We start from the raw sequence: 27,070 nt of genomic DNA, 5'->3' as shown, positions 1-27,070 counted from the left end.
GAAATACGGGCAACCATGATCAATACATAGTTTGTTTCTTTCACCATGTGGAGGAGCTACTTTTAGCATTGAAAAATTAATGAAATAAAGGCTCTTGTCTATAATATATATTTTTTGCATTTTATTCTTGATAAGTGATTATAAAAAGGAACCTGGGATAAACCCAGCCTTAGTTTTGTGTGTGTGTGTGTGAATTCAAAAGCTTCACCTGAAGTGAGCAACACTTACATAGAGATCTGTAAAAAGGATGCTACACCAGCATATGGTCAAATGGTCCCAAAGATAAGCGACTTAGCTAGAACCTATGTCTAGCAAATGATAAGTCATGAGATACAATACTACCACTGGGTTTTTAAATAATTTATTCGATTAGAGGCAAACACATATATTAACCTTCCACAGACCAGCTCAGGAGCTCTGGTTCCTTTTATTTATTTATTTGCTCATTTATTTGTTTGTTTCTTTATTTATTTGCTCATTTATTTGTTTGTTTATTTATTCATTTATTCAATGTGTGTGAGTCCACTGTCACTCTCCTCAGACAAACCTAAAGTGGGCATCAGATCCCATTACAGATGGTTGTGAGCCACCATTTGATTGCTGGGAACTGAACTCAGGACCTCTGGAAGAGAAGGCAGTGCTTTTAATCTCTACAGCTCTGGGACTCTGGTTCTCCCTTGAAGGTAGCTGAGGGAAAGAGTGTCTGAGGGGATAAGACTTGGTCTTCTGAGAGACTAAGGTTACTTTCTATATTAGCTCTTTATTTGTCTTGACTCTAAATTACTCTGAGGCCAGAAGCTGCTTGCTTTCCCCATGTTAATTTCAGTTAGTCTAAAGCCAGAAGCTGCAGCCTGTGGGCAAATTAACACCTGCTGCTTAACAATGGGAGTGGAAGTATAAGGGGCAAGGCATTAAGTACAGAGATACTTTGTGTTTTTCTCCACAGGTCCTCCATGCCAGACACTAAGGCTAAGAGCTCATTTAACCCCTTGTCAGTTAGAGAAAGTAGCCCTCAGGAATGCTTTTTTTTTTTTTTAAGATTCTAATCTTTGTTTCTAAGAATAAAGTAAAAGGGGGAAACATGTCATACTATATGCTCTGATTATAATCTTTCTTAATATTTGTGTTACTCTATTCTCTCAACTTCTAAATTACACCACACTGATGCTCTTCTTCTTCATTGTCCTAATTTTGCTCTCTCCTTCTGCTACCTAGTGTCATCTATCCTAGTTTTTTGAACCTTTTTTAGGAGAATAGATAATATGGTTTTCAAGCTTTCTTTCTTTTTTTTTTAACAAATGCTTACTAAAATTTCAAATATAAATTCAAACCATGAATTGAATAAGAGACTTACAATAGAGATATTTGAATGTGTTTCCATTAAGACAAATTATCTAGCCAGACATTCACTACCTGTCACTAGCTCCAGAGTTTTGAGAACCAAAAACTGTAATTTTTGGGTCTGAATTACCATTGAAGTTTTATATAGATAAGCTCAGTCAATAGCTTATACTCTCTACTTGCATCCATAATAAGTGATTCAGTTCCCTCCTATGACCTTTGATTACTTATATTACAGGTCGAAGGAATGTATTCTAAGTAGTAAACTCCTGCTTTCTATCTCAGAAGCAATTAATTAATGACACATGAAGACTAGAGATGTTTTAATTATAGTAGTCCTATCACAGAGAGGCTTAATTGCAGTACTACTATAAAAGACAATAATTATTAGTAAATTTTAGCAATTCCTATAGAATCATCATTAGGAATTAAAAAGTCATCTATTTCTTTTAATAACATCACTATAAGACAACAGATTTTCACTGATCTACAGAAATCTGCCCAATAGGGTGGGTTAGTGCTCAAAGATTATAACATTATTTTTATAAGGACAGTTAAGGCATATCAATAACAGGAATTAGTCCTGTAAATGTCCTTTGGGCCTTTGTTGCAAGGGCTCTTTGTCCCAGTCAACAGTCCATGGAGAAGCCATCCCAGAAACCATCCTTTGCTAGATGGCTTCTTGGTACCCAACAATACTTTGGTAGAAATGTCAGAGAATAGATCTCCAAGAAATTCAAATTGCTAAATTCAGAATATGTTTGCTCATGTAGAAGATCAAATTTTTCATATTATGTCAAGTGAAACTTTAGATGAGAAATCTCTGACTAAGTCAAGTGCACTGGTATTTATTTGTATAGCTAATACTATGATATGGAGTCAAGAAAAAAAATAGGGTAACATAGGATATATACCAAGTTCTTGGGCAGCCTAAGCTGCCTTTACAAGGCATAACACAAAACAAAACTAGAAAAATAAAAAGAAATTTACAAAAAATTGGCAAGATTTAACATTCAAAAAAAATGTCTCTTTCCTCTGTTTAGAATTTTCAAAGGCTCAGTCTGTTATCTAATCTACTATCTCTCTCCTCTAAATCTATTTATCTACAGATCTGAATACCTATATATCATTTGTAATCTACCTATCATCTCCTCTTGAGTATGTTTGTCTATTCCTTCATAATACATGACGATGGCAGAAGAAAGACAAAGAGGACATTGAGATGGCTGCGTTTTATAAACCACAACTTGAAAATATAAAATAGGCACTATCAAAATATTTTATGGCTTCCTTATTGACATATTGTAATTGACTGGTAATTTTCACCTAACAGTTTTTTAAAAAGTACTGATGGGATATCTCTGAACATTCCTGATCTTGGAGAGGAACATTGATTGTATCAAGACTCACATGAATGTATAAGAATATCACAATACTTTGTACTGTTGGTTTCAGAATCTTCTATTGTTTTCCTATAAAAATAAAGTCTTGCACATTCCAATCATCTGTATTGGGTGTATTGTGAAAGATTAATGATGAAGACTAGCCTTTACCATTACTCTGTCTATCACAAGGTAAAACTAAGAAATGATCCTTATTCCCTGTATAAGTAATATCAACTCCACAAATCCAACCTTTTTACTGCTGAGAAATTCACATCATAAATGGAAGAGAAGGAATGATTTAGTGAATATAGAAAGAACTGCTTTGTAGATGAAAGAACTGTTATAAGATTGAAGACTTAATTTTATTTACTTGTTTGGAGAAAGCTGTAGCCCTAAATACTCATTTTCTCAAATTGTCTTGAAATCCAGGAAGAAGAGAAACTCAAAAGGTATAAAGTTTCCCCCCAAAATTGTATACAATTCCTTGGATAATGAATTAGATCTTGAAAGATGACAATGGCCACCAAAGTTAAATCATGCCTAGCAAATTCTTAGATAGTTAGGCACTGGAAGTCTTGTAAGAGCACAAATATAAAGTATGTGTGTTCAGCCTTAAAATATCACCTGGAGCTCAAGGTTGGTCAGATACCCATTTGTGTGAAAACTGTTCATATGGCACTAACACATGATTTTCTTCTGAAAAGTTGTGTGAAATTTTAAGAAGCATTAAGATGAAATTTTAAGTAACTATCTGAAGGAGTAGGAGTGGATGTAAGTTGTGTTTTTCAGTAGCAAGTTTCAATGTCCCTTCAAACTACATTTATTATTGGTAGGCACAACAATAATACTGAGGAGACTACATTAAGTTCAGTCTTCTCAGAGTAAAACTAAACTGTGAAAGGATTTACTCTCAAATCACATAATAATTCTTCCTTAAGGCTAATCTTTGAAGGTAATTGTAATTTTGAATTTCCTACATAATATCTTCAAGGGACATTTTCACTAAACTTTTGCTCATGGGGCTGGGTTAATCAGCCTAAGAACAGAAACATGCATTCCAGTCCACATTTTTCTAATATATCATTCTAAACCAGGTAGCAGCAAAAATAACCTTTCTTCAACTTAACAACTTATAAACATAACAATTGCACTTGATTTTACAATGTCAGAGAAGATCCCTTAACAATAAACCTTGAACAACCATGTTTCATTTTCTGTGCTTACCCTTTCTTTCTGCAGTGAATGAGTGAGAAGACTGGGATGAGGTCACAAAAATCTCCTAATGCTTTTAGAGTGGGCTATGCTACAAAACTAACTTTTTCTTCTTCTTCTTCTTCTTCTTCTTCTTCTTCTTCTTCTTCTTCTTCTTCTTCTTCTTCTTCTTCTTCTTCTTCTTCTTCTTCTTCTTCAGACAGTCGTCCTTCCTTAATACTCAGGAATAAATTTGGCGTGGTGAGTCTGAATACTTTAAACTTGATACATTAAAGCTTCACAGCTCAAAGTTGTCTACTTTCATATTCATACTGCTTTAATGCATATAGCACTGCGAATCTAAAGTCTGAATACAATAATTTTAGGCTTAATGAAGTACTCACTACTGGCCATGTTATGCCTTAATTGTCTCATTATTATCCAAACTACAAAATAAAAATTGAAGACAATTTTTTAGAATTCTTAAGGAAATATTTTCAATCTGTGCAATTAAATGTGTTTCACAATGCAATCTCAAAAGTATATCATTCCAAATGTTAAATATTTATTTCAAAGAAAAATGGAGAAAAAGAACATGTTCTAATACTACACCTAAGAGAACATGATAAGCAGTAAGTATAAGACCTTTCAAAACATGGTACAATTAATATATTATCATCAAATATTTACAAAGTGACTATTTGATTAGCTCAATTTTCAATCTATGCAGACTAGGAAAAAAATATACAGAGTTAGTGTGACACAAACAGCAAAGGACATCTGCTCAAGTGTTTCAACTTCTCAATAAGAAAGTAGAGTAAAATGAATGTCTTGATGTATGTGTTTTAATGAAAATGTTTATCACAATTTTTATTTTCTAAACAAATCCAAAAGTTGTTAAAGTCCAACAATGTCTCTCACTATTGTCAACAGACTGAACCACCACCAGATGAAATTATTATTGTGCCACCACCATTTTATGTAATTGTAAGTTTACCTCTGTCCTCAGTAAATAAAATGGTATGGTTTATAAATTTTTATATTTAAGAAATGAGTATTATTAAATGAAATTCTCTCTCTCTCTCTCTCTCTCTCTCTCTCTCTCTCTCTCTCTCTCTCTCTCTCTCTCTCTCTCTCTCTCTCCTCCCTGTGTGTCTGTCTCACCATACTCTGTGTGTAATTCTGTGTATAGTCTATTACAGATGGTTTATTTGGAAATGAGTGTTTTTAAAGTGTGTGATAGAAACATTTATAGACAGTTTCTCATCTTGGGCTGTCTTTTTGGATTATATGAAGGAAAAGGGGAATCTTTATGAATCATATACTGAGTATTATTCTAGGAATGAGGGAAAGATCCATAAATGATACATGTGAAATCTTTGAGAAAATATGCAAACACTGAAATAATAGAACATCAAATAGAAGTATATACGAGGAAATGTAGAAAACCCTATGCTCAGGTTTCAAGGTGATGGCTAAAGCTCACTCATGGAAGAAGTCTCCCCAGGCAGGAAAAAAATGATATACTGAAAGAATATCCAACACATGAAGATATTTTACCTAGGTACTATATTTTACAATGTAGAGAAAAATAAGAAGAAGGAGAAGGTTTGTAATGCACTCTGTAGTACAGTGTCTCCAGTTTTGCTTCTGGAATAAGCTCTAATCGAAGCTTCTGTTATGATTCAACTAAGACTTGGTTGGGAAATTACCCTGTCAAGTGATCCATTTATTTAGTTGGTAATCTCAAGTCCATGTTTCAATAATTTTAATGGCCAACAACAAGGGCTACATGAAATCAAACCATGGTAGGATAAACTTTGATATTTATTCAAAATCACAAGAGATCAGGGATAGACTGAATTGAGAATATGTAAGCAGAACATGTTTTTTTAAAAATTATGTATGGTGTTTGTGTGTGTGTGTGTGTGTGTGTGTGTATGTGTGTGTATACAGGAATGCAGATGGAGACATATGCTTTAATATACCCTTAGGTTCACATATATACGGCTTAATATACATAAAATATATTCTTATATAATTGGTAGATAAAGTAAAAATAGTCTTGAAGAATTACTGAAACTATTCAAATTATTTTTATCTTCCAAACAAGACCTCATGCACTGGGAAAACTGCAAAATAATGTTGTATGTCACATGGTACATTTTTGTAAATGCATAGTATAAATGCTGCTAGTGTTCATTGAACTTTTACCTGTGATATAATCCACATCTCATATATTTGTCTGTTTTAATCCATGAGTAACATTTTGTGGCTAAAATCTAAAATAAAAATACAGGTGCATTACTAATATATAAAAAGAAAAATGTCCCTAACAAATCATGAATATGTTGAAACAAAAATGTATAGGTTTTGATGATTCCATTTTTCTTTATTTGCAGCTAAAATCTGCATTCTGCTATTGATCATTTGTAACTTTTTGGACATCCACAGCTAAGGAACCATACCATTATGATACTCCTGTGAGCTGCCTACGTTCTACAAGCACAGCTCTATAATAACAACCACCACTAAGTGAATTTTAACCTATTCTTCAATGCACTCCCCACCATGCTTATAAAAGTGATGGCAACTATCATTTCATCCATTTGTAAATTTTGTTTCTCATTATCAGAAATAATATTTCAATGGATAAATTGTATGTTATCAACATAGAACATATTATAATATATCAAAAAAAAAAACTAAAGAAAAATAAATAGCAAAATATTTGTGGCAAATTTCGGGTTCATATAAAATTCTCATAAAACTAAAGAAAAGAAATGCATAGCCAGCAGAGCAGGCATAGAATTTGGCTTTTACATGTAGATGAAGTCTTCCAGGTAATGGGCATTTGAAATTACTACAATTTGATCCAATAATTTCTTAATGAAGAAGACTCTCAATGAACATGAAACAAAATTTTCACTTACCCAAAGAGTTTACAAAAATACTGTAATTATATTTAGCTTCATTTTCACAAAGACCCTTCATGTGTATAAAGGGTATAAATATATAAACATATTCCAAAGAAGTATTCTTGTGATGAGTGTTTTACTATAACTCTCCGTTTTTTATTTGTTTGTTTGGGATCTTTTTTTTTTAATGGATACTTTCTTTATTTACATTTCAAATGTTATTCCATTTCCTGCTTTTCCCTCTGAAAACCCCCTAGTATATCCCTCTCCCCTGCTTCTGGGACGGTATGCCCTACACACCCACTCCAGATTCCCCATTATGGCATTCCCCTACACTGAGGTATCAAGCCTACACAGGACCAAGGGCCTCTCATACAATTGAAGTCCAGCAAGGCCATCCTCTGTGACATATGCAGCTGGAGCCATGGGTCACTCCATGTGTACTCTTTGGTTGGTGGTTTAGTCCCTGGAAGTTCTGGGGTACTGGTTAGTTCATATTGTTATTCCTCCTATGGTACTGCAACCCCCATCAGCTCCTTCAGTCCTTTCTCCAGCTCCTCCACTGGCAACCCCATGATCAGTCCAATGGTTGGCTGTAATATCCACCTCTATATTTCTCAGGCTCTCGAAGAGCCTCTCAAGAAGCAGCTATATCAGGCTCCTGTCAGCAAGAACTTGTTGGCATCAAAAACAGTATCTGGGTTTGATAACTGTATGTGGGATGGATCCCCAGGTGGGGCAGTCTCTAAATGATCTTTCCTTCTGACTCTGCTCCACAGTTTGTCTCTGTATCTCTTCTCCTGGGTATTTTGTTCCCCCTTCTAAGAAGGAATGCAGCATCCAAAACTTGGTCTTCCTTCTTCTTGAACTTCACATGCAATGTCGATTGTATGTTGGGTATTCTGAGCTTTGTGGCTAATATTTACTTATCAGTGAGTGCATATCATGTGTGTTCTTTTGTGATTGGGTTACTTCACTCGGGATGATATTTTCTATTTCCATCCATTTGCCTAAGAATTTCATGAAGTCATCATTTTTAATAGCTGAGTAGTACGCCATTGTGTAAATGTACCACATTTTCTGAATCTATTCCTCTGTTGAAGGACATCTGGGTTCTTTAGAGCTTTGGGTTATTATGAATAAGGCTGCTATGAACATAATGGAGCATGTGTCCTTGTTATACATTGAAGCATCTTTTGGGTATATGCCCAGGAGGGTATAGCTGGGTCCTCAGGTAATACTATGTCCAATTTTCTAAGGTACGGACAAACTGATTTCCAGAGTGATTGTAACAGGATGGATTCCAACCGACAATGCAAGAGTGTTCCTCTTTCTTCACATAATCAACAGCATTTGCTGTCACCTGAATTTTGGATCTTAGCCATTCTGACTGATGTGAAGTTGAATGACAGAGATGTTTTGATTTGCATTTCCTTGATGAATAATGATGTTGAACATTTCTTTAAGTGCTTTTAAGCCATACAGTATTCCTCAGATGAGAACTCTTTGATTGACTCTGTACTCCATTTTTAACATGGTTATTTGGTTCTCTGGGGTCTAACTTCTTGAGATTTTTTTTTTATATATTGGTTATTATCCCTCTATCTGTTGTAGGATTGGTAAAGGTCTTTTCCCAATCTGTTGGTTGCTGTTTTGTCCTATTGACAGTGTCCTTTGCCTTACAGAAGCTTTGCAATTTTATGAGGTCCCATTTGTCAAGTCTTGATCTTAGAGCATAAGCTATTAGTGTTCTGTTCAGGAAATTTTCCCCTGTGACCATGTGCTCCAGTCTCTTCCCCACTTTCTTTTCTATTAGTTTCAGTGTATCTGGTTTTATGTGGAGGGCCTTGATCCACTTGGACTTGAGCTTTGTACAAGGAGAAAAAGAAGGATTGACTTGCATTCTTCTACAAGTTAACCCCCAGTTCAACCAGCACCAATTGTTGAAAATGTTGTCTTTTTTCCACTGGATAATTTCAGCACCTTAGTCAAAAATCAAGTGACCATAGCTATGTGGGTTCATTTCAATATCTTCAATTCTATTCCACTGATCTACCTTTCTGTCACTATACTAATACCATGCAGTTTTTAATCACATTGCTCTGTAGTACACCTTGACTTCAGTAATGGTGATTCCCCCGGAAATTCTTTTATTGTTAAGAATAGTTTTTGATATCCTGGATTTTTTTGTTATTCTGATGAATTTGCAAATTGCCTTTTCTAACTCAGTGAAGAATTGAGTTGGAATTTCTAAGGGGATTGCATTGATTCTGTAGATTGCTTTTGGCAGGATAGCCATTTTCACTATATTAATCCTGCCAATCCATGAGCATGGGATGTCTTTCCATCTTCTAAGATCTTTTTTAATTTCTTTCTTCAGAGACTTGAAGTTCTTTTTTTTTAATTAATTTTTTATTAGGTATTTTCCTCATTTACATTTCCAATGCTATTCAAAAAGTCCCCAATACACCCCCCCCACTCCCCTACCTACCCACTCCCACTTTTTGGCCCTAGCATTCCCCTGTACTGGGGCATATAAAGTTTGCAAGTCCAATGGGCCTTCTTTCCAGTGATGGCCGACTGGGCCATCTTTTGATATGCAGCTAGAGTCAAGAGCTCTGGAGCACTGGTTAGTTCATAATGTTGTTCCACCTATAGGGTTGCAGATCACTTTAGCTCCTTGGGTACTTTCTCTTGCTCCTCCATTGGGGGCCCTGTGATCCACCCAATAGCTGACTGTGAGCATCCACTTATGTGTTTGCTAGGCCCCGGCATAGTCTCACAAGAGAGAGCTATATCTGGGTTCTTTCAGAAAAATCATGCTAGTATATGCAATGGTGTCAGCATTTGGAATCTGATTATGGGATGGATCCCTGGATATGGCAGTCTTTAGATGGTCCACCTTTTGTCACAGCTCCAAAGACCAAAATCTCTGTAACTCTTTCCATGAGTGTTCTGTTCCCAATTCTAAAAAAGGGTACAGTGTCCACACTTTGATCTTCATTCTTCTTGAGTTTCATGCGTTTAACAAATTGTATCTTATATCTTGTGTATCCTAAGATTCTGGGCTAATATTCACTTATTAGTGAGTACATATTGTGTGAGTTCCTTTGTGATTGTGTTACCTCACTCAGGATGATGCCCTCCAGGTCCATCCATTTGCCTAGGAATTTCATAAATTCATTCCTTTTAATAGCTGAGTAGTACTCCATTGTGTAAATGTACCACATTTTCTGTATCCTTTCCTCTGTTGAGGGGCATCTGGGTTCTTTCCAGCTTCTGGCTATTATAAATAAAGCTGCTATGAACATAGTGGAGCATGTGTCCTACTTACCGGTTGGAACATCTTCTGGATATATGCCCAGGAGAAGTATTGCTGGATCCTGTGTTAGTATTATGTCCAAAATTCTGGGGATCCACCAAACTGATTTCCAGAGTGGTTGTACAAGTTTGCAATCCCACCAACAATGCAGGAGTGTTCCTCTTTCTCGACATCCTCGCCAGCATCTGCTGTCACCTGAATTTTTGATGTTAGCAATTCTGACTGGTGTGAGGTGGAATCTCAGGGTTGTTTTGATTTGCATTTCCCTGATGATTAAGGATGTTGAACATTTTTTCAGGTGCTTCTCTGCCATTCGGTATTCCTCGGGTGAGAATTCTTTGTTCAGTTCTGAGCCCCATTTTTTAATGGGGTTATTTGATTTTCTGGGGTCCACTTTCTTGAGTTCTTTATATATATTGGATATTAGTCCCCTATCTGATTTAGGATAGGTAAAGATCCTTTCCTAATCTGTTGTTGATCTTTTTGTCTTATTGACGGTGTCTTTTGCCTTGCAGAAGCTTTGCAACTTTATGAGGTCCCATTTATCGATTCTCAATCTTACAGCACAAGCCATTGCTGTTCTATTCAGGAATTTTTCCCCTGTACCCATATCTTCGAGGCTTTTCCCTACTTTCTTCTCTGTAAGTTTCAGTGTGTCTGGTTTTATGTGGAGTTCCTTAATCCACTTAGATTTGACCTTAGTACAAGGAGATAGGAATGGATCAATTCACATTCTTCTACATGATAACCGCCAGTTGTGCCAGCACCATTTGTTGAAAATGCTGTCTTTTTTCCACTGGATGGTTTTAGCTCCCTTGTCAAATATCAAGTGACCATAGGTGTGTGGGTTTATATCAGGGTCTTCAATTCTGTTCCATTGGTCAACTTGTCTGTCGTTATACCAGTACCATGCAGTTTTTATCACAATTGCTCTGTAGTACAGCTTTAGGTCAGGCATGGTGATTCCACCAGAGGTTCTTTTATCCTTGAGAAGAGTTTTTTCTATCCTGGGTTTTTTGTTATTCCAGATGAATTTGCAGATTGCCTTTTCTAATTCCTTGAAGACTTGAGTTGGATTTTTGATGGTAATTACACTGAATCTGTAGATTGCTTTTAGCAAGATAGTCATTTTTACAATGTTGATCCTGCCAATCCATGAGCGTGGGATGTCTTTCCATCTTCTAAGATCTTTTTTCGATTTCTTTCTTCAGAGACTTGAAGTTCTTATCATACAGATCCTTCACATTCTTAGTTAGAGTGACACCAAAGTATTTTATATTAATTGTGACTCTTGTAAAAATGTTGTTTCCCTAATTTCTTTCTCAGCCTGTTTATTCTTTGTGTAGAGAAAGGCCACTGATTTGTTTGAGTTAGTTTTATATCCAGCTATTGCACTGAAGCTGTTTATCAGGTTTAGGAGATCTCTGGTAGAAATTTTAGAGGCACTTAAATATACAATCACATCATCTGATATTTTGACTTCTTCCTTTCCAATTCGCATTGTTTCACCTCCTTTTGTTGTCTAATTGTTCTGGCTATGACTTTGAGTACTGTGTTGAACAAGAAGAGAAAGTGTGGACAGCCTTGTTTAGTCCCTGATTTAATGGGATTGCTTCAAGTTTCTCTCCATTTAATTTGATGTTGGCTACTGATTTGCTGTATATTGCTTTTATTGTGTTTAGGTATGGGCCTTGAATTCCTGATCTTTCCAAGACTTTTTTCATGATTCTGGGATCCTGTAATCCTGAGATTCTGGGTGTGTCAGAGCTCCTGGGCATAAAGCTGTCTCAGGGATCCAGGAATACTGGTGTGACCAAGATCCTGAGATCCTTTGATCCTGGTTTGTTAGAGCACCTTGGAGTTGAGCTTCCTTTGGGTGTGTGAAATTCTTAGACAAAAGGATAGATCTAGAAAATAACATCCTGAGTGAGGTAACCCAATCACAAAAGAACACACATGGTGTGCACTCACTGATAAGTGGACCATAACCCAAATTTTCAGGAAGAACCAAGATACAATTCCCAGACCACATGAAGCTTAAAATGAAGAAAAACCAAAAGTTGGATACTTTAGTCCTTCTTAGCAGGGGGAAAAAATACCCATGGAAGAAGATACAAAGACAAAGTGTGAAGAAAGGACTGTAGGAAAGGACATTTAGAGGCTGCCCCACATGGGGATCCAGTTACCAAACCCAGACACTATTTTTGATGCCAACAAACACTTGCTGGCAGGAAACTGATATATCTGTCCCCTGAGATGTTCTTCCAGTGCCTGAAAAATGCAGAAATGGATGCTTACATCCATCAATTGTAATGAACACAGGGTCCCCAATGGAGGAACTAGAGAAAACACTGAAGGAGCTGAAGGAATTTTGCAGCCCCATAGAAGGAACAACAATATGAACAAACCAGTACACCCAGAGCTTCCAGACACTAAACCACCAACCAAACAGTACACATGGAGGGACCCATAGATTCGGCCACATATGTAACAGAGTATGACCTTGTTGGACATCAGTGGTATGAGAGATGCTTGTTCCTGAGAAGGCTTAATTCCCACAGTGTAGGAGAATGCCAGGACAGGGAAGTGGGAGTGGGTGGGTTAGTGAGCAGGGGAAGGGGGAGGGGATACAGGAGATTTCAGAGGGTAAATGAAGAAAGGGGATAACATTTGAAATATAAGTAAAGAAAGTATCTACTAAAGCATTTTATCAAAGGGGGAAAAAAGAAAACACATAATCAGAAAAGACACAGGCTGAAGACATATGTTTCAATTTGACATTTCTTATCAAAATATGGAAGCCAGAGAAATTGAAATAAGTGCAAAAACTGAGCTTCTCAAAAGTAGAACTTTGTTGCTCTTCAAAAATGAAAAACACTGAGAAAAGCAATGTTCCATTTGAGAAAGAAAAAGAGTGTCTCTAATTTTAAAGATGATATTCATTGAGGGATGAATCCATGCAAGGATTCCTAACAAAATCCTACTCAACTCACTTAAGTGGCATGCATGTATCATGAGAGATTCATGACATGACATATGATCATTAATTATTTTTACAACAATAGAAATATGTTCTTTCCCTTAATCAACATCACTTGTCTAGTTTAGATGTTCAAATAAACAAACACAGCAGAGGACCCCAAGGTCCCCAGAGGCCTCTCCAAGCCACAGGTCCCCTAACACACCCAGGTGCTTGGAATCTTCAGTGAGTAGAACACAACATCAGTTCCAAAGAATAACAGAGTATCTACTGCCAGTAGGAACTGGGACAAAGGAACACTGCCTGACCAGAGGCTGACATTTATTGCAGATGGGGCAGGCCCTGAGCCCTCTTTAACGAAAACCCGGTGGAGGATCCAAGGTCCCCAGAGGACTCTACATGCCCCAGGCTCCATAGCATACCCAGGATCTTGGGATCACTTGAGAGCACATGGGCAGCAGAAGAACAGAGCTTCTTGGACAGGGTCCCTTTAGGCCTTCATCCTCAGCCAGGAGGCAGAGGTGAGACTCAGACCCCAGGGTAACTTCCTCTCCAGAGGAATGTCAGCCTCCAGGGAGGGCTCTGACCCAGGAATCAGGACATGGGTCAGATTCCAAATTTCTGGACACATGCCCTGCAAGAGAAGAGCTTGCCTGCAGAGAGTGCTCAGACCACTGGGATTCAGGTGAGAGTTGGACTCCTAGAAATGCTGACAGAGGCTAACAGAATCACAGGAGGGAAAAGCTCCAGCCAGAGAAAGGGAGAATATCTAACACAAGAGATTACCACATGGCAAAAGGCAAACATGAGAATAGTACTAACAGACAACAAGATCAATGGGCATCATCAAAACCCAGTACACTCACCACAGTGAGTTCTGGATACCCCAACACACCCGAAAAGCAAGACTCGGATTTAAAATCAAATATCATGATGGTGGTAGAGGACTATAGGAAGAGTATAATACCTCACATAAAGAAATACAGGAGAACACTGCTAAACATATGGAAGCCTATAAAGAAATATAGGAAAATGCTGCTAAACAAGTAGAAGTACTTAAGGAGGAAACACATAAATCCGTTAAAAAATTATAGGAAAACATAACCAAACAGGTAATGCAATTAAACAAAACCATCCAAAATTTAAAAATGTAAGTAGAAAAAATAAAGAAAACCCAAAGGGAGACAACTCTGGAGATAGAAACCCTAGGAAAGAAATCAGGAACCATAGAATCGAGCATCAGCAACAGAATACAAGAGTTGGAATAGAAAATATTAGGTGCAGAAGATTCCATAGAGAACATGGACACAACAATCAAAGAAAATGCAAAATGCAACAAGATCCTAAGTCAAAACATCCAGAAAATCGAGGATACAATGAGAAAACCAAACCTATGGATAATAGGAGTAGATGAGAATGAAAATTTTCAACTTAAAGGACCAGTAAATATCTTCATCAAAATTATAGAAGAAAATTTCCATAACCTAAAGAAAGAGATGCCGATAAATATACAAGAAGTCTAAAGAACTCCAAATAGACTGGACCAGAAAAGAAATTCCAACCGACACATAATAATCAGAACAACAAATGCACTAAACAAAAACAGAATATAAAATGCAGTAAGGGAAAAATGTCAAGTAACATGTAAAGGCAGACCTATTAGAATTACACCAGACTTCTCACCAGAGAATATGAAAGCCAGAAGATCCTGGAGAGATGTTATACAGACCCAAGAAAACACAAATGCCAGTCCAGGCTACTATACCCAGCAAAACTCTCAATTACCTTAGATGGAGAAACCAAGGTATACCATGATAAAAACAAATTCACTCAATACCTTTCCACAAATCTAGCCCTTCAAAGGTTAATAAAGGGAAAACTCCAACACAAGGACAGATATTACACCCTAGGAAAAGCAACATTAGTAATCCTTCAATGAACCTAAAAGAAGACAACCACAAGAACAGAACCCCAACTCTAACAACAAAAAATACAGGAAGCAATAAATACTTTTCCTCAATATCTCTTAATATCAATGTACTCAATAACCCAATAAGAAGACAAAGACTAACAGACAGGCTATGTAATCACGACCCAATATTTTGCTGCATACAAGAAACCCAACTCAGGGACAAAGACAGATACTACCTCAGAGTGAAGGCTGGAAAACAATTTTCAAAGCAAATGGTCCCAAGAAACAAGGTGGAGTAGCCATTCTAATATCTAATAAAATTGACTTCCAACACAAAGTTATTAAAAAAGACAAGGAGGGGCACTTCATACTCATCAAAGGTAAAATCTGCCAAGATGAACTCTCTTTCTGAATATCTGTGCTCCAAATGCAAGGGCAGTCACATTCATTAAAGAAACTTTAGTAAGTTCAAACCACAAATTGCACCTCACACAATAATAGTGGGAGACTTCAACATCCCACTCTCACCATTTGACAAATCCTGGAAACAGAAACTAAACAGAGACACATTGAAACTAATAGAAGTTATGAAACAAATGGACTTAACAGATATCTACAGAACATTTATTATCCTAAAACAAAGGATATACCTTCTTTTCAGCGCCTCATGGTACTTTCTCCAAAACTGGACATATAATTGGTAACAAAACAAGCCTCAAAAGGTACAAAAATATTGAAATTATCCCATACATCCTATCAGATTACCACAGACTAAAGCTGATTTTCAATAACAACATAAATAATAGAAAGCCAACATTCATGTGGAAGCTGAATAACACTCTACTCAATGATACATTGGTCAGGGAAAAAATAAAGAAATAGATTAAAGATGTTTAAGAGTTTAATGAAAATGAAGCCACAACATACCCAAACTTATGGGACACAATGAAAGCAGTCCAGGAGGAAAACTCATAGCAATGAGGACTGCCAAATAGAAGCTAGACAGAGCATACACTAGCAGCTTGATAGCACACCTAAAAGCTCTAGAACAAAAGGAAGCAAATTCACCCAAGAGGAGTAGATTGCAGGAAATAATCAAACTCAGAGCTGAAATCCACCAAATGGAAACAAACAAAACTATTCAAAGAATCAAACAAACCAGGAGCTAGTTCTTTGAGAAAACCAACAGGATAGATAAACCCTTATCCAGACTAACTAGATGGCATAGGGACAGCATCCTAATTAACAAAATCATAAATGAAAAGGGAAACAAATCAACAGAACCTGGGGAAATCCAAAACATCATCAATCCTACTCTAAAAGGCTATACTCAACAATATTGGAAAACCTGGATGAAATAGACAACTTCCTAGACAGATACCAGTACCAAAGTTAAATCAGGATCAGATCAATGATCTAAAAAGTCCTATAAACCCTCTAGAAAAAGAAGCATTCATTAATAATCTCCCCCCCCCCAAAAAAAAAAAGCCCAGGACCAGATTGGTTTAGTGTAGAGTTCTATCAGACCTACAAAGAAGACCTAATTCCAATTCTCCTCAAACTATTCCACAAAATAAAAACAGAAAGTACTCTACACAATTCATTCTATGAATCCACAATTACTCTAAATCACATAAAAAAACAACAAAGAAAGAGAACTGAGAAATCATTTGACAAAATCCAACAGCCCTACATGATAAAAGTCTTGGGAAGTTCAGGGATTCAAGGTACATACCTAACCATAATAAAAGCAATATACAGCAAACCAGTAGCCAACATCAAACTGAATGGATAGAAACTTGAAGCAATCCCACTAAAATCAGGGACTACACAAACTGCCCACTTTCTCCCTACCTATTCAACATAGCACCTGAAGTCCTAGCCAGAGCAAATAGACAACAAAAGAAGATCAAGGGGATACCTATGGGAAAGGAAGAAGTAAAACACCACTATTTGCATATGATATGATAGTATATAAAAGTGACCCTAAAAATTCCACCAGAGAACTCCTAAACCTGATAAACAGCTTCAGTGCAGTAGGTGGATACAAAATTAACTCAAACAAATCAATGGTCTTTCTCTACACAAAGGATAAATGGACTGAGAAAGATATTAGGGAACAACACTCTTCACAATAGTCACAAATAATATAAAATACCTTGGTGTAACTCTAACTGAGGAAGTGAAAGATCTGTACGATAACAACTTCAAGGCTCTGAAGAAAGAAATCGAAAAAGATCTTAGAAGATGAAAAGACATCCCATGCTCATGGATTGGCAGGATTAATATAGTCAAAATGGCTATTATGCCAAAAGCAATCTATAGAATCAATGCAATCTTCATTAAAATTTCAACTCAATTCTTTACATAGTTAGAAAAGGCAATTTTCAAATTCATCTAGAATAACAAAAAATCCGGGATATCAAAAAATTTTTCAACAATAAAAGAACCTCTGTGGGAATCACCTTCCCTGACCTCACATTGTACTACAGAGCAATTGTAATAAAAACTGTATAATACTGGTACAGTTACAGATAGGAAGGTCAATGGAATAGAACTGAAAGCCAGTAATGAATCCCCATACCTATGGTCACTTGATCTTTGACAAGGGAGAAAGAACCATCCAGTGGAAAAAAGACAGCATTTTCAACAAATCGTGCTTGTAAAACTGGCAGTTACCATGTAGAAGAATGTGCATCGATCCATTCTTATCTCCTTGTACAGAGTTCAAGTCCTTGTGGATCAAGGACCTCCAATAAAACCTGAGACAATGAAACTTATAGAGAAGAAAGTGGGGAAGAGCCTGTAATATATGGGCACAGGAGAAAAATTCCTGAACAAAACACTAATTACATGTGATGTAAGATAAAGAATTGAGAAAGAGGACCTCATGAAATTGCAAAGTTTCTGTAAGGCAAAGGACACAGTAGATAAGACACTAAGGCAACCAACAGATTGGGAAATGATGTTTACCAGTCCTAAATCCCAGAGAGTGCTAATATCGAGTGTATACAAAGAACTTAAGAAGTTTGAAACAAAGAACCATAAAACCCTATTATAAAATGGGGTACATAGCTAAAGAAAGAATTATCAACTGAGGAATACCAAATGGCCTAGAAGCACCTATAAAAATGTTCAACATCCTTAGTCATCAGGGAAATGCAAATCAAAACAATCCTGAGATTTTTCCTCAGACCAGTCAGAATGTCTAAGATCAAAGACTCAGGTGACAGCAGAAGACTGCAAGGATGTGGAGAAAGAGAACACTCCTTCATTGTTGGTGGGATTGAAAGCTCGTAACACCACTCCGGAAATCATTTTGGTGGTTCCTCAGACAAGTGGACATAGGACTACTGGAGTATCCAGCAATACCACTTCTGGGCATGTACCCAGAAGATACTTTAACATGTAATAAGGACACATGTTCCACTATGTTCACAGCAGCCTTATTTATAATAGCCAGAAGCTCTAAAGAACACAGATGTCCCTTAACAGAAGAATGGATACAGAAAATGTGATACATTTATGCAATGGAATACTACTCAACTATTAAAAACAATGAATTTATGAAATTCTTAGGCTAATGGATATATCTGGAAGATATCATCCTGAGTGAAATAATCCTATCACAAAAGAACACACATGATATGCATTCACTGATAAGTGGATAATAGCCTAATATATCTTCTAAATCATTAATATTTTATTATTCTTTCAGATTATTTTTGCAGAAAATATTCTACTCCTCTCTTGGGTCTAGGGTGTGTTTTCTTTGGCTTTAACCTTATCAACACATTGTATTTATTTACATATCCATAAATTTTATTTCTCCTTCCACCTTTCTCTCAGTTCTAGATAATTGACCACATATCACTAGAATTGCACCATAATATATCCTGAGACCCACCATTTAAATATAATTTAATATTTCAAAACAGAAAAAGTATAAAATAATCAACAACTAATACTAGAAAAAATTCACAATTTGCAAGCAAGTAACTTTTCACACATATCTGAAAATGGTTAAAATATTAACTGGAAGAAAATTCTTCTCCAGATAATTTTTTGTTTTGATGTCTTGGTCTTTAAATTTATTTAAAACTTTTAGTGCTTTGAAATATGTTCCCTTGCAATGAGACCAGAGACTCTCGTGGCTTCCTGCATTTTGACTATGTTACCCACTTTACTTCTTTCAAATCCTTCAAACTGTGCCTGTTAAACAGGTACCAGCAAAGCATAGCCTGATATAATAGGTCATGTGCTGTGATCCAAACAATAGATCTAGAGTATGCTTGACACAGCTATTTCCATACAATAATTCTGCCACTTGAAGCAATGACCTCGGTTGTGTTCTTCCCAGCTGTTGTATCCACGCTTGTCATGCCTAGCCGTAAACCATTTATCTACTAAACAAACCTTTTAGCAATAACTTTGAAATGGATAGAGGATGGTAAAACACACACCTTACTTACCCTGGGTCTCGACTCAGACAATCACTACTCATTATAAAGGCAGGAAAACTCATAATTTTATGCTAAGAAGCCTCATTGTTCTTAAAGTTCTCTACTGTACATCTAGGGAAAGCTGGCACAAAAGTTAAATTTAATACTTTTGTTTACTAGAATTAAAACATTGTTCTAAAACTAACTTTTACTTCTCATAAGATTCATTTGTCATTATTAATTCTAACTTGTTTTATAATCCTGTGTTTGATATCTAACTATAAAGTTAGTCCTTTGAATATGACATTGTTTAAAGAAAAGTATGTATAGAGCTACCTAGCTAAATTATTACCTGTCTACTTTTAATGAGATTTGGGGGGCCTTATGAGATGGATGGTTTATGGTAGAGAAGTCCTTACAATGAGGAATTACTCCAATGCCACTATTCGCTCTAAAGGATTCAACCTTCATTTCTTAGAACACATACACAAATGGCATGTCTCTGAGTTTGTGTTTGCTAGCATTATGTTCAAATCATGTTTCATAATAGTAAAAATATTTGCATATTGTCAATGTTCTCTTGAGATATATAAGAAATCACAGAGAATTGGATATTTGAAAGCATAGAAAAGATTATATGAATGTTTTTAAATGACCATTCATTCCATCACAGTGGCATTATTTCCATGGTAGAATACTGGAATACTGGCAACCAGGATCATTACATAGTTTGTTTCTTATGGACACTCTCATCCATGTGGATGGGCTAATTTTAGCATTGAAAAATTAATGAAATAAAGGCTCTTGCCTATAAGATATATATTTTGAATTTTATTCTAGAATACTGATTATAAAAAGGAACCTGGGATAAATCCAGCCTTAATTTTGTGTGTGTGTGAATTCAAAAGCTTCATCTGTAGTGACCAACGCTTACATAGAGATCTGTAAAAAGGATGCTACACTAGCATATGGTATTATGGTCCCAGAGATAAGCTACTTAGCTAGAATCTATGTTTAGCAAATGATAAGTTATGATATACAAAACTACTACTGGGTTTTTAAATAATTTATTCGATTAGAGGCAAACACATATATAACCTCCCACAGACCAGCTCAGGAGCTCTGGTTCTAATTGTTTGTTTGTTTGTTTGCTTGCTTGCTTGCTTGCTTGCTTGTTTATTCATTTATTCAAAGTGTGTGAGTACACTGTCACTCTCTTCAGACACACCAAAAGAGGGCATCAGATCCCATTACAGATGGTTGTGAGGCACCATGTGATTGCTGGGAATTGAACTCAGGACCTCTGGGAGAGAAGGCAGTGCTTTTAATCTACAGCTCTGGGACTCTGGTTCTCCCTTGAAGGTAGCTGAGGGAAAGAGTGTCTGAGGGGATAAGACTTGGTCTTCTGAGAGACTAAGGTTGCTTTCTATATTAGCTCTTTTCTTCCCTTGACTCTAAATTACTCTGAGGACAGAAGCTGCTTGTTTTCCCCATGTTAATTTCAGTTACTCTAAAGCCAGAAGCTGCAGCCTCTGGGCAAATTAACACCTGCTGCTTAACAATGGGAGTGGAAGTATAAGGGCCAGTGGATTAAGTACAGAGGTACTTTGTGTTTTTCTCCACAGGTCCTCCATGCCAGACACTAAGGCTGAGAGTTCATTTAACCCCTTGTCAGTTAGAGAAAAGTAGCCCTCAGGAATGCTTTTTCTTTTAAGATTCTAATCTTTGTTTCTAAGAATACAGTAAAATGGGAAAACATGTCATACTATATGCCCTGATTATAATCTTTCTTAATTTCTGTGTTACTCTATTCTCTCAACTTCTAAATTATACCACACTGATGCTCTTCTTCTTCATAGTCCTAATTTTGCTCTCTCCTTCTGCTACCTAGTATCATCTTTCCTAGTTTTTGTACCTTTTTTAGGAGAATAGATAACATTGTTTTCCAAGCTTTCTTTTGTTCTTTTTTAACAAATGCTTACTAAAATTTCAAATATAAATTCAAACCATAAATTGAATAAGAGAATTACAATAAAGATATTTAAATGTATTTCCATTAAGACAAATTATCTATCCATACATTCACTACCTGTCACTAGCTCCAGAGTTTTGAGAATCAAAAACTGTAATTTTTGGGTCTAAATTACCATTGAAGTTTTATATAGCTTTATAAGCTCAGTCAATAGATTATATTCTCTCCTTGCATCTATAATAAGTGAGTCAGTTCCCTCTTATGACCTTTGATTACTTATATTACAGGTCGAAGAAATGTATTCTAAATAGTAAACTCCTGCTTTCTATCTCAGAAGAAATTAATTAATGACACATCAAGACTGGAGATGTTTTAATTATAGTATTCCTATCACAAAGGGGCTTAATTGCAGTACTACTATAAAAGACTTAACAATTATTAGTAAATTTTAGCAATTCCTGTAGAATCATCATTAGGAGTTAAAAAGTCATCTATTTCTTTGTATAGCATCACTATAAAACAACAGATTTTCACTGATCTGCAGAAATCAAACCAATAGGGTAGGTTAGTGCTCAAAGATTATAATATTATTTTTATAAGGACAGTAAAGGCATATCAATAACAGGAATTAGCCCTGTAAATGTCCTTTGGACCTTTCTTGAAAGGGCTCTTTGTCCCAGTTCATGGAGAAGCCATCCCAGAAACCATCCTTTGATAGATGGCTTCTTGGTACCCAACAATACTTTGGTAGAAATGTCAGAGAATAGATCTCTAAGAAATTCAAATTGATGAATTCAGAATAAGTTTGCTCATGTAGAAGATCAAATTTTTCGTATTATGTAAAGTGAAACTTTACATGAGAAATCTCTGACTAAGTAAAGTGCACTGGTATTTATTTGTATAGCTAATAGTATGATATGGTGTCAAGAAAAAAAAATAGGGTAACATAGGATATATACCAAGTTCTTGGGCAGCCTAAGCTGCCTTTACAAGGCATAACACAAAACAAAACTAGAAAAATAAAAAGAAATTTACAAAAAATTGGCAAGATTTAACATTCAAAAAAAATGTCTCTTTCCTCTGTTTAGAATTTTCAAAGGCTCAGTCTATGATCTCGTCTACTGTCTCTCTCCTCTAAATCTATTTATCTACAGATCTGAATACCTAGCTATCATCTGTAATCGCCCTCTCATCTCCTCTTGACTATGTTTGTCTATTCCTTCATAATATATAACACTGGCAGAGAAAAGACAAAGAGGACATTGAGATGGCTGCATTTTATAAACCACAATTTGAAAATATAAAATGGGCACTATCAAAATATTTTATGGCTTCCTTATTGACATATTATAATTGACTGGTAATTTTCACCTAACAGTTTTTTTTAAATTACTGATGGGATATCTCTGAACATTCCTGATCTTGGAGTGGAACATTGATTGTATCAAGACTCACATGAATGTATAACAGTATCACAATACTTTGTACTGTTGGTTTCAGAATGTTCTATTGTTTTCCTATAAAAATAAATTCTTGCACATTCAAATCAACTGTATTGGGTATATTGTGAAAGATTAATGATGAAGACTAGCCTTTACCATTACTCTGTCTACCACAAGGTAAAACTAAGAAATGTTCCTTATTCCCTGTATAAATAATATCAACTCCACAAACCCAACCTTTTTACTGCTGAGAAATTCACATCATAAATGGTGGGAAAGGAATGATTTAGTGAATATAGAAAGAACTGCTTTGTAGATGAAAGAATTATTATAAGATTGAAGACTTAATTTTATTTACTTGTTTGGAGAAAGCTATAGCCCTAAATACTCATTATCTCAAATTGTCTTGAAATCCAGGAAGAGGAGAAACTCAGAAGGTAAAAAGTCCCCCCCCCCCAAATTGTATACAATTCCGTGAATAATCAATTAGATCTTGAAAGATGACAATGGCCACCAAAGTTAAATCATGGCTAGCAAATTCTTAGATAGTTAGACACTAGAAGACTGGTAAGAGCAAAATTTAAAGTATGTGTATTCAGCCTTAAAATATCACCTGGAGCTCAAGGTTGGTCAGATACCCATTTGTGTGAAAACTGTTCATATGGCACTAACACATGATTTTCTTCTGAAATGTTGTATGAAATTTTAAGTAACTATCTGAAGGAGTAGGAGTGGATGTAAGTTGTGTTTTTCAGTAGCAAGTTTCAATGTCCTTTCAAACCACATGTATTATTGGTAGGCCCACCAATAACACAGAGGAGACTCCATTAAGTTCTGTCTTCTCAGAGTAAAACTAAACTGTGAAAGGCTTTACTCTCAACTCACATAATAATTCTTCCTTAAGGCTAATCTTTGAAGGTAACTGTAATTTTTAATTTCCTACATAATATCCTAAAGGATCATAAGGGACATTTTCACTAAACGTTTGCTCATGGGGCTGGGTTAATCAGCCTAAGAACAGAAACATGCATTGCAGTCCACATTTTTCTAATATATCATTCTAAACCAGGTAGAGCAAAAATAATTTTTCTTCAACACAACAACTTATAAACATAAAATTTGCATTTGATTTCACAATGTCAGAGAAGACCCCATAACAATAAACCTTGAACAACCATGTTTCATTTTCTGTGCTTACCCTTTCTTTCTGCTGTGAATGAGTGAGAAGACTGGGATGAGGTTATAGAACATGGTCGCAAAAAACATTCTCCTAATGCTTTTAGAGCGGGCTATGCTACAGAACTAACTTTTTCTTCTTCTTCTTCTTCTTCTTCTTCTTCTTCTTCTTCTTCTTCTTCTTCTTCTTCTTCTTCTTCTTCTTCTTCTTCTTCTTCTTCTTCTTCTTTTTCTTCTTCTTCTTCTTCTTCTTCTTCTTCTTCTACTTCTTCTTCTTCTTCTTTAGAGAGTCGTCCTTCCTTAATACTCAGGAATAAATTTGGCGTGGTGAGTCTGAATACTTTAAACTTGATACATTAAAGCTTCACAGGTCAAAGTTGTCTACTTTCATATTCCTACTTCTTTAATACATATAGCACTGCTAATTTAAATTCTGAATATGATTATTTTAGACTTAATGAAGTACTCACTACTGGCCATGTTATGCCTTAATTGTCTCATTATTATCCAAACTACAAAATAAAAATTGAAGACAATTTTTTAGAATTCTTAAGGAAATATTTTCAATCTGTGCAATTAAATGTGTTTCACAATGCAATCTCAAAAGTATATCATTCCAAATGTTAAATATTTATTTCAAAGAAAAATGGACAGAAAGAACATATTCTAATACTACACCTAAGATGACATGATAAACAGTAAGTATAAGACCTTTCAAAACATAGTACAATTAATATATTATCATCAAATAATTACAAAGTGGCCATTTGATTAGCTCAATTTTCAATCTATGCAGTCTAAGAAAGAGATATACAGAGTTAGTGTGACACAAACAGCAAAGGACATCTGCTCAAGTGTTTCAAATTCTCAATAAGAAAATAGAGTAAAATGAATGATTAAGTACAGCAATGTCTCTCACTATTGTCAACAGACTGAACCACCACCAGATGAAATTATTATTCTGCCAGCACCTGTTTTTGTAATTGTAAGTTTACCTCTGTACTCAGTAAATAAAATGGTATGGTTTATAAATTTTTATATTTAAGAAATGAGTATATATTAAGTAATAAATTCTCTCTCTCTCTATTTATCTATCTGTATCTCTCTCTCTTTCCTCTCTGTGTGTTTGTTTGTCTGTCTGTCTGTTTGTCTCACCATACTCTGTGTTTAATTCTGTGTATAGTCTATTACAGATGGCTTATTGGGAAATGAGTGTTTTTAAAGTGTGTGATAGAAACATTTATAGACAGTTTCTCATCTTGGGCTGTCTTTTTGGATTATATGAAGGAAAAGAGGAATCTTTATAAATCATATACTGAGTATTATTCTAGGAATGAAGAAAAGATCCATAAATGATACATGTGAAATCTTGGAGAAAATTATGAAACACTTAATGATAGAACATCACATAGATGTATACATAAAGCAATGTAGAAAACTCTATGCTCAGTTTCAAGGTGATGACTAAAGCTCACTTTATGGAATAACTCTCACCAGGCAGGAAAAACCAATATACTGAAAGAATATCCAGCACATGATATTTTATCTAGGTACTATATTGTACAATGTACAGAAAAATAAGAAGAATGAGAGGATTTATGCTGTACTCTATAGTACAGTGTCTCCAGTTTTCTCCTGGAATAAGCTCCAATCAAAGCTTCTGTTATGATTCAACTAAGAGAAGACTTGGTTGGGAAATTACCCTGTCAAGTGATCCATTTATTTAGTTGGTAATCACAAGTCAGTGTGTCAATAAATTTAATGGTCAACAACAGGGACTAGATGAAATCAAACCATGGTGGAAAAAACTTTGATATTTATTGGAAATCACAAGAGGTCAGGGATAGACTTCATTGAAAATATGTAGGCAGACCATGTTCAAACAAATAAAGCATATATGGTATGTGTATGCAGTTTGTGTGTGTGTATGTGTGTGTGTGTGTGTGTGTGTGTGTGTGTGTATACAAGAACATAGATGGAGAAATATGCTTTAAGATTCCCTTAGGTTCACATATATCTGGCTTAATATACATAAAATATATTCTTATAATTGGTAGATAAAGTAAAATTAGCCTTGAAGAATTACTGAAACTATTCAAATGATTATCTTCAAAACAAGAGCTCATGCACTGGGGAAACTGCAAAATAATGTTGTACATCACGTGGTACATTTTTGTACATGCATAGTATAAATGCTACAAGTGTTCATTGAAATTTTACATGTGATATAATCCACATCTCATGTATTTGTCTGTTTTAATCCATGAGTGTGGGGCTGTGGATGTGGGAGAAAGAGGGAAGTAGGAAGGAAACTGTGGCCCGTACGCCAGGATTCCCGGGCTCTGGGCGAGCTGACACGGGAGGACTGCTCACGCTTTCCATGCAGCCCCAGGTGGGCATCTGGCTGTGGTAAGCCACTGACCCCACACAGTGGGTGGTGGACAAGAGGCAGCCTCAGGAACCAACTTCTCAGCCTCTGGCATCCCATGCTGGATACAGCTGAGGAGCTGAGAACAGAATAGGGACCTCCAGGCAGCACTTGGCCCCAGGGATGAAGAGAGGAGAGGCCAGGGGGAGAGGCAGCACTGGATGGTTCCCACAGGGGCAAAAGTCCTTGGTCAGGTCCATGGCTGGAGCACAGAATTGCCTTCTAGAGGGAGGTTAGACAAGGCTCCTTAGGAGAAAGCCTATCACATCATTCAAGCATGGCGGGCCTTGATGATGAGAGACAGTCTGTGGTTTTAGAGCATTATTGTAGAGAGGCAGGGGAAAGAGAGAAGGTAGAGAGAGGGAGAGGCCAGCCACGGCCATGTGGAGAGAGGGGGAAGAAAGAGAGAGAAGGAGGGCTAGAGAGTAAGAAAGGTAAAAGCTTAAAGAGAGAAAGAGGTGGGGCCAAGCAGCTCCTCTTATAGTGGGTTGGGCTATCTTGCTGTTGCTAGGTAACTGTGAGGCAGAGCATATCAGGATATAGTCAGGTAACTGTGGGGGT

General features: G+C 36.1%; 1 long non-coding RNA gene across 15 annotated transcripts in view; it reads left to right on the top strand.

Moving 5' to 3' along the window:
- The window catches only part of Gm32846, a 130,859-nt gene that overhangs the window by 76,473 nt on the left and 27,316 nt on the right, over nt 1-27,070 (top strand). Inside the window, exons 1-3 of one of the 15 annotated variants that reach the window (XR_881858.1) lie at nt 4,164-4,178; nt 4,851-4,904; nt 25,013-25,066. The exons of 12 other annotated variants lie outside the window; for them this stretch is intronic. This is a non-coding gene — a long non-coding RNA (predicted gene, 32846). Of the gene's footprint in view, nt 1-4,163; nt 4,179-4,758; nt 4,905-24,381; nt 24,409-25,012; nt 25,067-27,070 lie in introns of those variants that run through there. 2 more of the 15 variants (XR_881859.3, XR_881857.1) reach the window with 2 other exon arrangements.

The sequence above is a fragment of the Mus musculus genome, chromosome 7 (assembly GCF_000001635.26).
Source record: "Mus musculus strain C57BL/6J chromosome 7, GRCm38.p6 C57BL/6J".
Classification (NCBI taxonomy): Eukaryota; Metazoa; Chordata; class Mammalia; order Rodentia; family Muridae; genus Mus; species Mus musculus.
Note: the sequence above shows the minus strand (reverse complement) of the source record. Positions and strands in the feature narration are given on the sequence as shown.